Below are 14,163 nucleotides of genomic sequence, written 5' to 3' on the forward strand. Positions count from 1 at the left end.
GCCAATGTTAATTTGTCTAAAAGGATCGATTGGCGTTAGCTGAGTGTCAGGTAACTATCGCCACGAGATAGATACTTTAAAATTCATTCATGGGCCATTGCTGCTGCCAGCATTTATTGCCCGTCCGTAATTGCCCTTTGGAGGGTAGATCATAGAACCTTACAGTGCAGAAAGAGGCCCTTCGGCCCATCGAGTCTGCACCGAACACAATCCCGCCCAGGCCCTATCCCCATATTCTTGCATATTATACCCAGTAATCCCTCTAACCTACACATCCCTGGACACTAAGGGGCAATTTCTTAGCATGGCCAATCAACCAAACCCGCACATCTTTGGACTGAGGGAGGAAACTGGAGTACCTGGAGGAAACCTACGCAGACACGAGGAGAATGTGCAAACTCCACACAGTTAAGAGTCAACTGGATTGCTGTGGCTCTGGAGTTCACATGTAGGCCAGACCAGGTTAGGACGGCAGATTTCCTTCCCTAAAGGACATCAGTGACCCAGATGGATTTTTCCTACAATCGACAATGGTTTCATGGTCATCAGTAGATTCTTAATTCCATATATTTTTTATTGAGTTCAAATTCCACCATCTGCCGTGGCGGGATTCGAACCCGGGTCCGCAGAGTTTCTGGAGTAATAATCTAGCGCTAATACCACAAGGCCATCGCCTCCACAGAGAGGAGACACAGAGCAGCCAACAGCTATTTGGATGGGTTATAAGAACATAAGAAATAGGAGCAGGAGTAGGCCATCTAGCCCTTCGAGCCTGCCCCGCCATTCAATAAGATCATGGCTGATCTGAAGTGGCTGAGTTCCACTTTCCCACTTTCTCCCCATAACCCTTAATTCCCTTGCCTACCGAAAACCTATCTACCTGCCTCTTAAATATATTTAGCGAGGTAGCCTCCACCACTTCAATGGGCAGAGAATTCCAGAGATTCACCACCCTTTGAGTGAAGAAGTTCCTCCTCAACTCTGATCTAAACCGCCCCCCCCCCTTATCTTGAGGCTGTGCCCTCTAGTCCTGCTGTCCTTTCTGAGTGGGAAGAATCTCTACCTCTACCCTATCCGCCCCCTTCATTATCTTATACGTCTCTATAAGATCCCCCCCTCATCCTTCTAAACCTGGGGGGACTTGGTGGCTCCAGCTGGTCCTATTGAGCACACTGGAATGCTTCACTATGTTAATGGCGCTATAGAAATGAACAGATTTTGTTGTGTAAACGATTTGCACGCAGAGCTACATGATTGATGATGGAGACTGATGCTGATATCAAATTACCAAAACTGAGCAAGTAAAGATTGCTGACGGAGGTAAGCAGATTGGGGGGAGGGTGACATGGTGGCACTGTGGTTCACATTCCAATCTCCAGTCACCGTCTGTATGGAGTCTCCACATTCCCCCCATGACTGCGTGGGTTTCCTCTGGGTGCACCCTCAGTACTGACCCTCTGACAGTGCGGCACTCCCTCAGCACTGACCCTCTGACAGTGCGGCACTCCCTCAGCACTGACCCTCTGACAGTGCGGCACTCCCTCAGCACTGACCCTCTGACAGTGCGGCGCTCCCTCAGCACTGACCCTCTGACAGTGCGGCACTCTCTCAGCACTGACCCTCTGACAGTGCGGCACTCCCTCAGCACTGACCCTCTGACAGTGCGGCACTCCCTCAGTACTGACCCTCTGACAGTGCGGCACTCCCTCAACACTGACCCTCTGACAGTGCGGCACTCCCTCAGTACTGACCCTCTGACAGTGCGGCACTCCCTCAGCACTGACCCTCTGACAGTGCGGCACTCCCTCAGCACTGACCCTCTGACAGTGCGGCACTCCCTCAGTACTGACCCTCTGACAGTACGGCACTCCCTCAGCACTGACCCTCTGACAGTGCGGCACTCCCTCAGCACTGACCCTCTGACAGTGCGGCACTCCCTCAACACTGACCCTCTGACAGTGCGGCACTCCTTCTGTAACACACTAGAATGTCAAGTTTGAATTTATTTGGAAGTTCTCGAATGGAATTTGAGCCTTGAAATTCTGCTTCAGAAGAGGGAGAGCTGCAACTGAGTTGGCTGACACTGGTTTGGCTTCTCGAAAACCCTCAAGCTGTGCCTCTGTTCAAACTGAGATCTCGAGTGCCACAGAAGGTGTGGGTCCAGCTTCCTGTTCCGCTGTGACGGTTCTGTATGGGGAGGGCTTCATCATGGGGGTGATTCTCCCCAAGAAATCCTAAGTGCTGAATTTGTGTGAAAACTGCAGGAGCTCCTACTGAGTTTATTAGTGTGATTTTCAGGATGAGTTTCCCACACTCTGCGAGCACACGACTGTGAATCACAATGAAAATCAGTATTCCTGCTGCAGAGACTGGCAGCACAGTGCTGAGTGGGGCCTCTGTACACACACACACTGATCCATCAGCCCCAAGATCAGCACCTGCGCAATAGCCCCACGATGCCGGCTTCCCAATCACTGCCCTACCCTGCGATCCCTCATTGCTCCCCCTTCACTCCTCCCCCACCCTCCCAATCGCTGGCCTCTCCGGGCAAAGCCCAATGCACCCTCCACCTGTCCATCCTGGATTTCCCTACCAGCAGGTCCCAACCCCCACACCCCCAGTAATCCCAAGCCCTGCCCCCCCGCCCCAAAACCTGCCCCACCGGCAGTCCAACAATCCCCCCCCACTCGGATACCAAGTTCCGATCACCCGCTTCCCTCCCTCCTCCACCGATCCTGAGGCAAATTGGCAGTGGACCCCCCCAACCCCACCTATCAGCCCCCCCATAGACCCCACCCCCAGTCAGCCCCTCTGCCTTGGCCCTTGCCTGATGTCTGGAGGGCAGTGCCAAAGTGCTCCTTGGGCACTGCCAGGGTGCCAGGATGGCACTGCTCAGGGGACACCCCCCTTTACCCTTGCCCTTCTGGCAGTGGCCCTCAATGCCCTCGCTTCTGTCTAGTGGGGTCACGCTGCCAGTTTCTCAATAGTGGGGTGCAGTAGTAAGCCCCACTGGAGTGAAACACTTATGGCGGGAGCGGGGGAGAGATGCCAGGGGCCTGGAGACACCAGTCTCTGGCCCACGAATGGGGTGGAGATTGGAATTTAAATATCTAAATCAGATCTGTACTGATTTCTGGCTCGGAGCTGATGATTCCACAAATCATGGAGCCGGAGATACGTGGTGGCCATGCTCCCAATAGGGATCCTGTGAAACAGCCTCCGCTGATGTTTCCCAGAACTGGGAGAATTGCTCCCCTCCACATGTCAGCTTCTGAATCTATTCTCTTGGATCCTAAGGATAAGGAGCGATTCTGAGACTAAGGAACGTCAATAGGAACCATAAATGTCAGCAATATTTGATTTTTATTTGATTTATTATTGTCACATGTATTAACATACAGTGAAAAGTATTGTTTCTTGCGTGCTATACAGACAAAACATACCATTCATGGAGAAGGAAAGGAGGGAGTGCAGAATGTAGTGTTACAGTCATAGCTAGGATGTAGAGACTTAATACAAGGTAAGTCCATTCAAAAGTCTGACAGCAGCAGGGAAAGAAGCTGTTCTTGAGTCGGTTGGTACGTGACCTCAGGCTTTTGTATCTTTTTCCCGGTGGAAGAAGGTGGAAGCGAGAATGTCCGGGGTCCTTAATTATACTGGCTGCTTTGCCGAGGCAGCAGGAAGTGTAGACAGAGTCAATGGATGGGAGGCTGGTTTGTGTGATGGATTGGGCTACATTCCCGACCTTTTGTAGTTTCTTGCAGTCTTGGGCAGAGCAGGAGCCCAGACCAAGCTGTGATACAACCAGAAATAATGCTTTCTATGGTGCATCTGTACAACTTGGTGAGAGTTGTAGCTGACATGTCAAATTTTCTCAGTCTTCTGAGAAAGTAGAGGCGTTGGTGGGGCTTTCTTAACTATAGTGCCGGCATTGGGGGGGGGACCAGGACAGGTTGTTGGTGATCTGCACACCTAAAAACTTGAAGCTCTCGACCCCTTTCTACATCGTCCCCGTTGATGTAGACGAGGGCATGTCTGTTTAATCTTTGGCTTATTCTGTCGGCACAAATGTCCCATTTTCTCTCTATTGTCCTTTCCCAGATCTCCTCTCATTTGAGTTGTGTCAATGGACGGTAACATGCAGCTCTGGGGAAGGACTATTTCGACCCAAAACCTTGAGGGGGTAATTTTCCTGTCACGCCCGCAGTGGGAATTATAGTGAGCCGGGGGGGGGGGGGGGCATATGGGGGGGGGGGGCATATGGGGGGGGGGCATATGGGGGGGAGCGTGGGGGGGGGAGCGTGGCGGTGGGGGGGCGCACGGCAGTGTGGGGGGGGGAGTGCAGATCATACAAAGGTCTATTGACCTCAGGTGGGATTTTTGGAGCTCATTCAGAAGAGGAGGGAGACAAGGCCTATTAACTTAATGTCTATCTGTCATTGGGAAAATGTTAGCATCCATCAGCAAAGGATGCAATAGCAGAGCAGTTAGAAATACATCAAATAATCAGCAGAGTAAATATGGTGTCATCAAGGGGAATTCACCATCTGATACATTCATTAGAATTCATTTAAGATGGTAAATGCAGCAGAATAAATAAAGGGGAACAATTAGATGTAATATATTTGGATTTCCAAAAAGTGTTCAATAAACAAAACAATTTTATGGATACAAAATTGGCTTGATGACAGAAGCCGGAGGGTGGTTGTAGAGGGTTGTTTTTCAAATCAGTATGATTTCTTTCCATCAGAAAAAGACCTCTCCACTGCTACCCTCTCAACTCCAGGATCAACCTAGTGAATCTCCTCTGCACCCCCTCCAGTGCCAGTATATCCTTTCTCAAGTAAGGAGACCAAAACTGTACACAGTACTGGTGTCTGGTCTGCCCTCTTGTGTTGCCCTGTCTATTCAGCTGCCCTGACATTAAGATGCAAACATAAGCTACTGTTACGCCTCTGTTTAAAAAAGAAAGTAGACAAAAGGCGGGTCACTACAGGCCGGTTAGCTTAACATCTGTAGTTGGGAAAATGCTGGAATCCATCATTAAAGAAGAAATAGCAGGACACCTGGAAAAGAATGGTTCAATCAAGCAGACGCAGCAAGGATTCATGAAGGGAAAGTCGTGTTTGAAGAATTTACTGGATTTTTATGAAGATCTAACGAGTGCGGTTGACAGAGGGGAACCGGTGGATGTGGTGTTTTTAGATTTCCAGAAGGCGTTCAATAAGGTGCCTCATAAAAGGTTGATGCAGAAGGTTAGGGTACAGGGAGTTGGGGTTAAAGTGTTAACGTGGATTGAGGATTGGCCGTCTAACAGGAAGCAGGGAGTTCGAATCAATGGATGCTTTTCCGGATGGCAGTTGGTGACTAGTGGAGTGCCGCAGGGATCGGTGCTGGGGCCTCAACTGTTTACCAAATACATAGATCTGAAGGAGGGGATCGAGTCGAGGGTGACAAAGTTTGCTGATGACACAAAGATGAGTGGAAAAGCAAATTGCTTGGAGGACGCGGAAAGTCTGCAGAGAGATTTGGATAGGCTGAGTGAGTGGGTGAGGATCTGGCAGATGGAGTATAACGTTGGCAAGTGAGAGGTTATACACTTTGGAAGGAATAATAGTAAAATGGAATATTATTTAAAGGGTGAAAAATTACAACATGCTACGGTGCAGAGGGACCTGGGGGTCCTTGTGCATGAATCGCAAAAACCCAGTCTGCAGGTGCAGCAGGTGGTCAAGAAGGCAAATGGGATGTTGGCCTTTATCGCAAGGGGAGTAGAATATAAAAGCAAAGAAGTCTTGCTGCAACTGTACAAGGCACTGGTGAGGCTGCAACTGGAGTACTGTGTGCAGTTTTGGTCTTCTTATTTGCAAAAGAATATATTGGCCTTAGAGGGAGTACAGAGAAGGTTCACCAGGCTGATATCGGAGATGAGGGGGTTAGCTTATGAGGAGGGATTAAATAGACTGGGCCTGTACTCGTTGGAGTTTAGAGACATATAAGATAATGAAGGGGCTAGATAGGATAGAGGTAGAGAGATTCTTTCCACTTAGGAAGGAAACAAGAACTAGAGGACACAGCCTCAAAATAAGGTGGGGCAGTTTAGATAAGAACATAAGAACATAAGAAATAGGAGCAGGAGTAGGCCATCTAGCCCTTCGAGCCTGCCCCGCCATTCAATAAGATCATGGCTGATCTGTCGCTGCTCAGTTCCACATTCCCGCCCTCTCCCCATAACCTTTAATCCCCTTGCCTATCAAAAACCCATCAACCCGCGTCTTAAATATACTTAGCGAGGCAGCCTCCACCACTTCAACGGGCAGAGAATTCCAGAGATTCACCACCCTTTGAGTGAAGAAGTTCCTCCTCAACTCCGTTCTAAACCGCACCCCCCCTTTATCTTGAGGCTGTGCCCTCTAGTCCTACTGTCCTTTCTGAGCGGGAAGAGCCTCTCCACCTCTATCCTATCCATCCCATTCATCATCTTATATGTCTCAATGAGATCTCCCCTCATTCTTCTAAACTCTAACGAGTACAAGCCTAGTTTATTCAGCCTCTCCTCATAGTTCAACCCTCTCAACTCCGGTATCAGCCTAGTAAACCTCCTCTGCACTCCCTCCAAGGCCAAAATATCCTTGCGTAAGTGCAGCGACCAAAACTGCACACAGTACTCCAGCTGCGGCCTCACCAATGCCCTATACAGCTGCAGCAAGACCTCCCTACTTTTATATTCAATCCCCCTCGCTATGAAGGCCAGCATCCCATTAGCCTTCCTGACCACCTGCTGCACCTGCAAGCTGGGTTTTTGCGACTCATGCACAAGGACCCCGAGGTCCCTCTGCACCGTCGCCTGCTGCAGTTTTTCGCCATGTAAGTAATAGTCCTTCCTACCATTATTCCTACCAAAGTGGACAACCTCACATTTGCCAACGTTAAATTCCATTTGCCATTTCCTGGCCCATTCGCCCAGCCTATCTAGATCCTTCTGCAGACTCTCCCCACCCTCCGCACAATTTGCCGTTCCACCAATCTTGGTGTCATCAGCAAATTTCGACACCATACACTCGGTTCCCTCCTCCAGATCATCTATATAAATGGTAAATAGCTGAGGCCCCAACACCGACCCCTGTGGCACTCCACTAGTCACCAACCGCCAATCCGGATAGCACCCATTGACCCCCACTCTCTGCCTCCTATTTGACAGCCAATCCCCTATCCACGCTAACACCCTACCCCCAACTCCATGCCCCCTTACCTTCCGCAATAACCTCTTGTGAGGCACCTTATCAAACGCCTTCTGAAAATCAAGGAACACCACATCCACCGGCCCTCCTCTATCCACCGCCCTAGACACATCCTCGTAGAACTCCAATAAATTCGTCAGACACGACTTCCCCTTAACGAAACCGTGCTGCGTCTGCTCTATCAAACAATTCTCCTCAAGATGCCTCGCTATTTTCTCCTTGATCACAGATTCTAACATTTTACCTACAACAGACGTTAAACTAACCGGCCTATAATTCCCTGCCTTTTGCCTGGCACCCTTCTTAAACAACGGCGTAACATTAGCCGTTCTCCGATCTTCCGGCATTTCCCCGGAATCCAGCAACATTTGGAAAATAATCACCAAGGCATCCACTATCACCTCCGCCATTTCTTTCAGAACCCTTGGATGCATTCCATCCTGTCCTGGCGACTTGTCCACCATCAGTCCCTCCAGTCTGTCAAGCACCGCCTCTCTAGTAACAATAATGTCATTGAGACCCTCCACTGCTACCATCCTTCCATCGCTAACACCCGGCAAATTATTCACGTCCTCCTCCGTGAAGACCGAAACAAAAAAGTTATTCAAGGCCTCAGCCATTTCCCCATCCCCTACCACTAAGTCCCCCCTCTCATCCTCTAAGGGTCCAACGTTCACCCTAGCCAGCCTCTTCCTTTTTATATATTTATAAAAACTCTTGCTATTCTTTTTTATATTAAGCGCTAGCCTAGCTTCATAGTTTCTCCTACCCTTCTTTATCAACTTCTTTGTCATTCTTTGTTGACATTTAAACCTCTCCCAATCCTCTTCTCGCCCACTACTCTTAGCTACTCTAAACGCATCCGCTTTTAATTTAACACTTTCCTTTACCTCCTTTGTTATCCACGGCTGATTATCTCTCCTCCTACGATCCTTTTTAACCATCGGAATAAATTTCTGCTGAGCACCAAGAAAGATCTCCTTAAAGATCCTCCACTGTTCCTCAGCAGACCTACCTTCCAACGCACTCCCCCAATCAACATTTGCCAATTTTTCTCTCATCCTACCGTACTCCCCTCTGTTCAAACAAAGGACGCGTGTCCGGGAACCCACTTTCTCCTCCTCCATCTGCACCAGAAACTCCACCATACAATGATCACTGTCCCCAAGAGGATCCTTCACCACAAGGTCCCTAATTCTACCCGCCTCATTACATAACACCAGATCCAAGATAGCTCTCTCCCTCGTCGGCTCCAACACACACTGTTCAAGGAAACTATCTCGGCAGCATTCCTAGAACACCTCCTCGAGCCCACCACGTCCAACATGGGTCGACCAATCAATATGTAGATTGAAATCCCCCATAATTATCACCGTCCCATTCCTGCACGCCGCACTTATTTGCGCGTTAACAGCCCGCCCCACCTCCAGATCATTATTCGGGGGCCTATAGACGACACCCACCAGCGTCTTCCTCCCTTTGCTGTTCCTAATCTCCACCCACAACGATTCCACTTTCTGCTCTTTGGTTCCTATATCATCTCTTACTACCACCCTGATGCTATCCTTAATCAGCAGAGCTACGCCCCCCGCTTTTTCCTCCCGCCTATCCTTCCTAAACACTTGATACCCCTGGACATTCAGCTCCCAGTCCCTGTCACCCTGCAGCCACGTCTCTGTAATGGCCACCAGATCATATCCATTTGTGCTGATCTGCACCACCAGCTCATCCACTTTATTCCGAATGCTTCGTGCATTCAGATAAAGTGCCTTCAACCCAGCCTTCACCTGGACCCTATTTGCCAGAACGCCACCAACCATACTCACACCCCCTACTCCCTTTATTATTGGGACATCCCTGGCCTCTTCCCTTACCTGTACCCTCTCCTTAACTTTAGACCCCGTAATGTCACCTACCCTCGCACCCTCCCCCCCCCCTAATTAGTTTAAAGCCCTACTTACAGTCCTAACTACACGATTCGCCAGGACTCTGGTCCCAGCACGGTTCAGACCAACCCCATCCCACCTGAACAGGTCCCACCTACCCCAATACTGGTGCCAATGCCCCATAAATTCAAACCCAATCCTCCCACACCAATCCCTGAGCCACCCATTCACTTCCTTAATCTTATCAACCTTACACCTGTCTGCACTCGGTTCAGGCAGTAGCCCAGAGATAACCACCTTGTCGGTTCTACTTTTTAATTCCATTCCCATCTTAGCCCAGATTAGAGTTGAGGAGGAACTTCTTCTCTCAGAGGGTGGTGAATCTCTGGAATTCTCTGCCCGTTGAAGTGGTGGAGGCTGCCTCGTTGAATATATTTAAGTCACGGGTGGATAGGTTTTTGATAGACAAGGGAATTAAGGGTTTTGGGGAGAAAGCGGGAAAGTGGAACTGATCCACTTCAGATCAGCCATGATCTTATTGAATGGCGGGGCAGGCTCGAAGGGCTAGGTGGCCTGCGCCTTATGTTCTTATGTAAGAATCAAGATGTGGAGCCACATGTTTATAATAAATAATGTTTTATTGTTTTCTGCATTAACATCTTCAAACAGGACAACATCCTGACATTAAGCTGTCCAAAACTTCCATTTCTATCAGACAGGGTCCCGAAATGGAGCCCCAACCCTCTGACATGGCACCTCGAGGTTATTATCTAGATTCACACCAACAGACTGCAACCTTTGGACCAGGATGGAACTGGAATAGGGTGTGAGCAGGTCCCGGGGCTGAAGAGTAGGAATTTGTCTGATCCCTGGTTCGGAAGGATAAGGGTTGGATCAGATCTCAGATCTGAAGGATAAGGGTTGGATGAAGTCCCAGTTCTCTATGTGTTAGCGTGAAACAGTTCACAGGATTTCTGTTTGAATTTAATCTTGCCAGACAATAATTTATATTTGAACACAAATAAAATATCTCAAATAACAATCCCCTCCCCCAACACAATACAGCTGCTCAATATGAAGACAAGGAAATGTGGGAAGGCAGAAATGTCCTCCAGAATTATTCTGTTTCCATCTTTCATTTATTCATCTTCAATCATTAACACCATCACTGCAGCTATCCGATTGGTGTGTTTACTGTGATTGGTGTTCACTGTGATCCCCTATCTGAGGGTGGGCGGGGGTTATTACAAGGCCCCCACACCCTGGGGGTAACTTGTGTTTGTCCTCCCCCTCCCTTCCTCCTGCTCCACTGGCCAGCCGCTCATCTCAAGTACATTTTCTTGCCTGGGTTTTTCTTCATCCATTTCTGTAGGTGCTTGATGTTGGGATTCAGACACAGTGGTCCCCTTAGTGCGTGGACTCTGTGGGAACAATTTAACACAGTTCATTCAGAGCTACTCCGAAACAGTGAGAGGCCATTCAGCCCTTCTGGCCTGTTCCTCTGGATTCAATCAAAGCTAATCTCTACTTTAGTTTTCCCCTCTTACCTCTATGTAGTATCCCACAATCATTTACAATGCTAGCAGACACCCTTAACATTGATCCAATCTGAGGCTAGTCACCCTGTTGCTCAGTCCATCTCTCTGTGCGTACCTTCACGCAGTAAGAGTGTGTGTACGTGTGTGTGTGTGTGTGTGTGAGTGTGTGTGTGTGTGTGTGTGTGTGAGTGTGTGTGTGTGTGTGTGAGTGTAAGTGTGATTGTGAGTGAATGTGAGTGTGAGTGTCAGTGTGAGTGAGCATGAGCACGTGTGTGCCAATGTGAGTGTGTCAGTGTGAGTGTGCATGTGTGCGTGAGGTGAGTGTGAGTGTGCGTGCGTGTGTGTGAGTTAAGTGTGTGTGTGTGCATGTGTGTGTGTGTGTGTGTGTGTGTGAGTGAGCGTGTGAGTGTGTGTGTGTGAGGAGAGTGTTGTGAGTGTGTGTGAGAGTGTGTGTGAGAGTGAGTGCGTGTGTGTGTGTGTGTTACAGTGTGTGTGAATGTGTGAGATTGTGTGTCTGTGTGAGTGTGTGAGTGTGTGTGTCTGAGTGTGTGAGTTGAGTGACCAAGTCTGGCAGTATCTGTGTTGCTGTCCTGTTCTCTCTCTGTACACTGATGAAAAGGGGAAAAATCTCCAGAATATTCTTAGTGTGAAAGTGTGTGAGTCGTGCTGAGGGAAACACTTACATGACGGCCTTGATGACGCAAATGTGGTCGCGCTGGATCTCGAAGCCTTTTGCAAGTTTCAGAATCCGTGGATTGACCTTGTTGGCCACTTGTGTGCAGCAGTTAACAACGACAGTATTGGGCATTGCTGCAGAGGGAAAGAGAGAGAGTTAATCCAGCTCGCTGTAGCAAATCCTCCTAAAACACTGCTTCCACAAGCCAGCTGCAAGTGTTCAGTCTGGGCACTGATCTACAGGAAGCTCTGGGTACAGAGACTGACATTGGGGTCAGGGTAGAGGGACTCCAATTAGCGAGAGTGATGGGATTAGACTGTTCTTTAAGCAGAGAGGGTTAATAGGAGATTTAATGTAAGTGTCCAAAGTCATGAATGGTTTCAGTCATGTAAATAAGGAGAAAGTATTTCCACGGGCAGAGTGGTTAGTTAGCAGGGAACGCTGATCCGATGTCATTGGGAGAAACAGCAGGAGGCTGGAACCTTGACACCGCGCACTGTTGTAACGTGGAGTGGAATTTTCCCGCTATGATTCCTGGAGTTGGTGGGATGCAGGGCACGCAAAGGTCTATTGATCTTGGGTGGGATTTTCCAGCGTGGCTGGAAAGTGCTGCCTTAGGTCTCCTTATCCAAGGAGAGATATACTGCACAGGAGGCAGTCCAGGGCAGCTTCACTGGGCTGATCCCGGGTAGGGAGGGATTTTCTTATGAGGAGAGGTTGAGTAGGATGGACCTGTACTCACTGGAGTTTAGAAGAATGAGAGGCCACCTTATTGAGACATCTTGGAATTCTCAGGAGGTTGACAGGGTCGATGCCGAGAGGTTGTTTCCCTTTGTGGGAGAGTCTGGGAGCAGAGGGCAGAGTCTCAGGGTAAGGGGTGACCCATCTTAGACAGAGATGAGGAGGGATTTCTTCTCTCAGAGAGGAGTGAATCTGTGTAATTCTTTCCGCAGAGCGCTGTAGGGGCTGAGGCGCTAATCATGTCCCAGGCTGAGATAGAGAGGTTTTTAATCAGTCAGGGAATTGAGGTTTCTGGGGATAAGGCGGGAAAGTAGAGTTATGGATTATCACATCAGATCAGCCATGATCTCATTGAATAGCAGAGCAGCTGCAATGGGTGGAATGGCCTCCATCTGCTCTGGAAGGCTAATGGAAAGCATTTCAATAAAAAAAAACCCCAAAAGAAATTGGACAAATCAGGAAATACGGCTGGGGACCAATGGATTGTGTTTTCACAGAGTTCAATGGGCCAAATGGCCTCCCTCTGTGCAGTGCAATCCTCCAATTGCTTTCAATCCTAGGCAGAGTGGCTGGATTCCTGTTAGTTCTGCTGGCAGTGCAGCACTGTGATGTGAGCCAGGATCGACACTGCTGTGAAACTGGAGACTGAATGACTGCTAACCGTGTGGGTGCCGGTGAAGTACAGATCCCAGCGTGAATCCAGAGTCAAGTGGGGGGGGGTTAAAATGGAATAACAAGAAGGATTTGCGAAGATGAAACAAACTAAGGCAAGGGTAAGGAAGGTATTACTGAAAAGACAGACACGTTGCTAAAGTTAAGAGGAAAGTACTGCAGATCCTGGATTCACAGAATCCCTACAGTGCAGAAGGAGGCCCATCCGAGTCTGCACCGACAACAATCCCACCCAGGCCCTATCCCCACATATTTACCCCGCTAACCTACACAGGCCAGGATACTAAAGGGCAAGTTAGCATAGCCAATAAACGCTGCGGGAGGAAGCCGGAGCACCTGGAGGAAACCCACGCAGACACGGGGAGAATGTGCAAACTCCACACAGACAGGGACCCGAGCCGGGAATTGAACCCCGGCCCCTGGAGCTGTGAAAGCAGCAGTGCCTAACCCACTGTGCTACCCTGCTGCCCCAGTCTGAAGCAAAAACACGAAATGCTGGAAAATGGCGGAGCAGGCTCGAAGGGCTGAATGGCCTCCTCCTCCTAGTTTCTATCTTTGTGCGATTGGCTGAGATGTTGCCACGAAATTAGCAATGAGGAACTATAGGCGCCTCAAACAGTATGCAAAGGCTTTACAAATCACTATACCTTACAGAGACTGTGCTCCTGTATATAGGGACTATATAGAGACTATACCCTGTGCCTTACAGAGAGTGTGCCCCTGTGCACATCACTTCTGTAAAGAGTAAATTTGTCACATTAATATCACAACTGATTCTCTGCAGTCAGTGTGGCTTTGCGTGCACTCAGAGTTATTCAACAAAGAGATAAACAGCACTAACCTGTGGATACATGTAGCAGGGTTGTGACAGAAGCCAGGAGTAGGACAGCTAGCTTCAGTTCCATTCTCTCTGTTTCTCTGGCTGGGAGTGTTGTAGAGAGTTATCTATCCTCTGAATGAAGCCTCTCGCTCTGTGTTTGCAGAGTGCTGGGATGCTCCTTATATTGTGCGAGGGGCTGCATTGTGCAACTAGCAATCTGAGCCCCAGGGTGGCCTGGAGCTTTGTTGCGTCATGAATTCTCTTTAATTCTCACTGTTATTCCAGGAGTTTATTGGTCATGACCTCTCGCATCTGGAATTCAGAGCTGACGTGCCACCATCCCCCCCCCCACCACCCCCCTCCGCCTCCTCCCCACCCATAAAATCCGTCTCTTTGACAGATTGGTGCAGCAGATCATTGTGTGGACTGTAACATGGAAATAAAATGTGCCAAAATAGAAATTAAAAATCTGTAGCCAGCTGGCTCTTAATCCATTGCTCTCCAACTTGTAAACATTGCTGGGGCTAAGGGGATTAAATGATTGGGTCAACTGGCTCGGATCAAGAAACCCGGGATAACAGATGTACGA

General features: G+C 49.0%; 1 long non-coding RNA gene across 1 annotated transcript; it reads right to left on the reverse strand.

The window, feature by feature from the left end:
* Nucleotides 1-9,746: 9,746 nt before the first annotated feature.
* On the reverse strand, nucleotides 9,747-13,735 carry LOC145343514 (uncharacterized). The gene is made up of 3 exons (XR_013886723.1): nucleotides 13,596-13,735; nucleotides 11,349-11,475; nucleotides 9,747-10,548 (listed from the first exon to the last, which is right to left on the reverse strand). It is a non-coding gene; the product is annotated as an uncharacterized LOC145343514 (long non-coding RNA).
* Nucleotides 13,736-14,163: the final 428 nt, after the last annotated feature.

This window comes from Carcharhinus amblyrhynchos, chromosome 5 (genome assembly GCF_965287045.1).
Source record: "Carcharhinus amblyrhynchos chromosome 5, sCarAmb.v2.hapA, whole genome shotgun sequence".
NCBI lineage: Eukaryota > Metazoa > Chordata > Chondrichthyes > Carcharhiniformes > Carcharhinidae > Carcharhinus > Carcharhinus amblyrhynchos.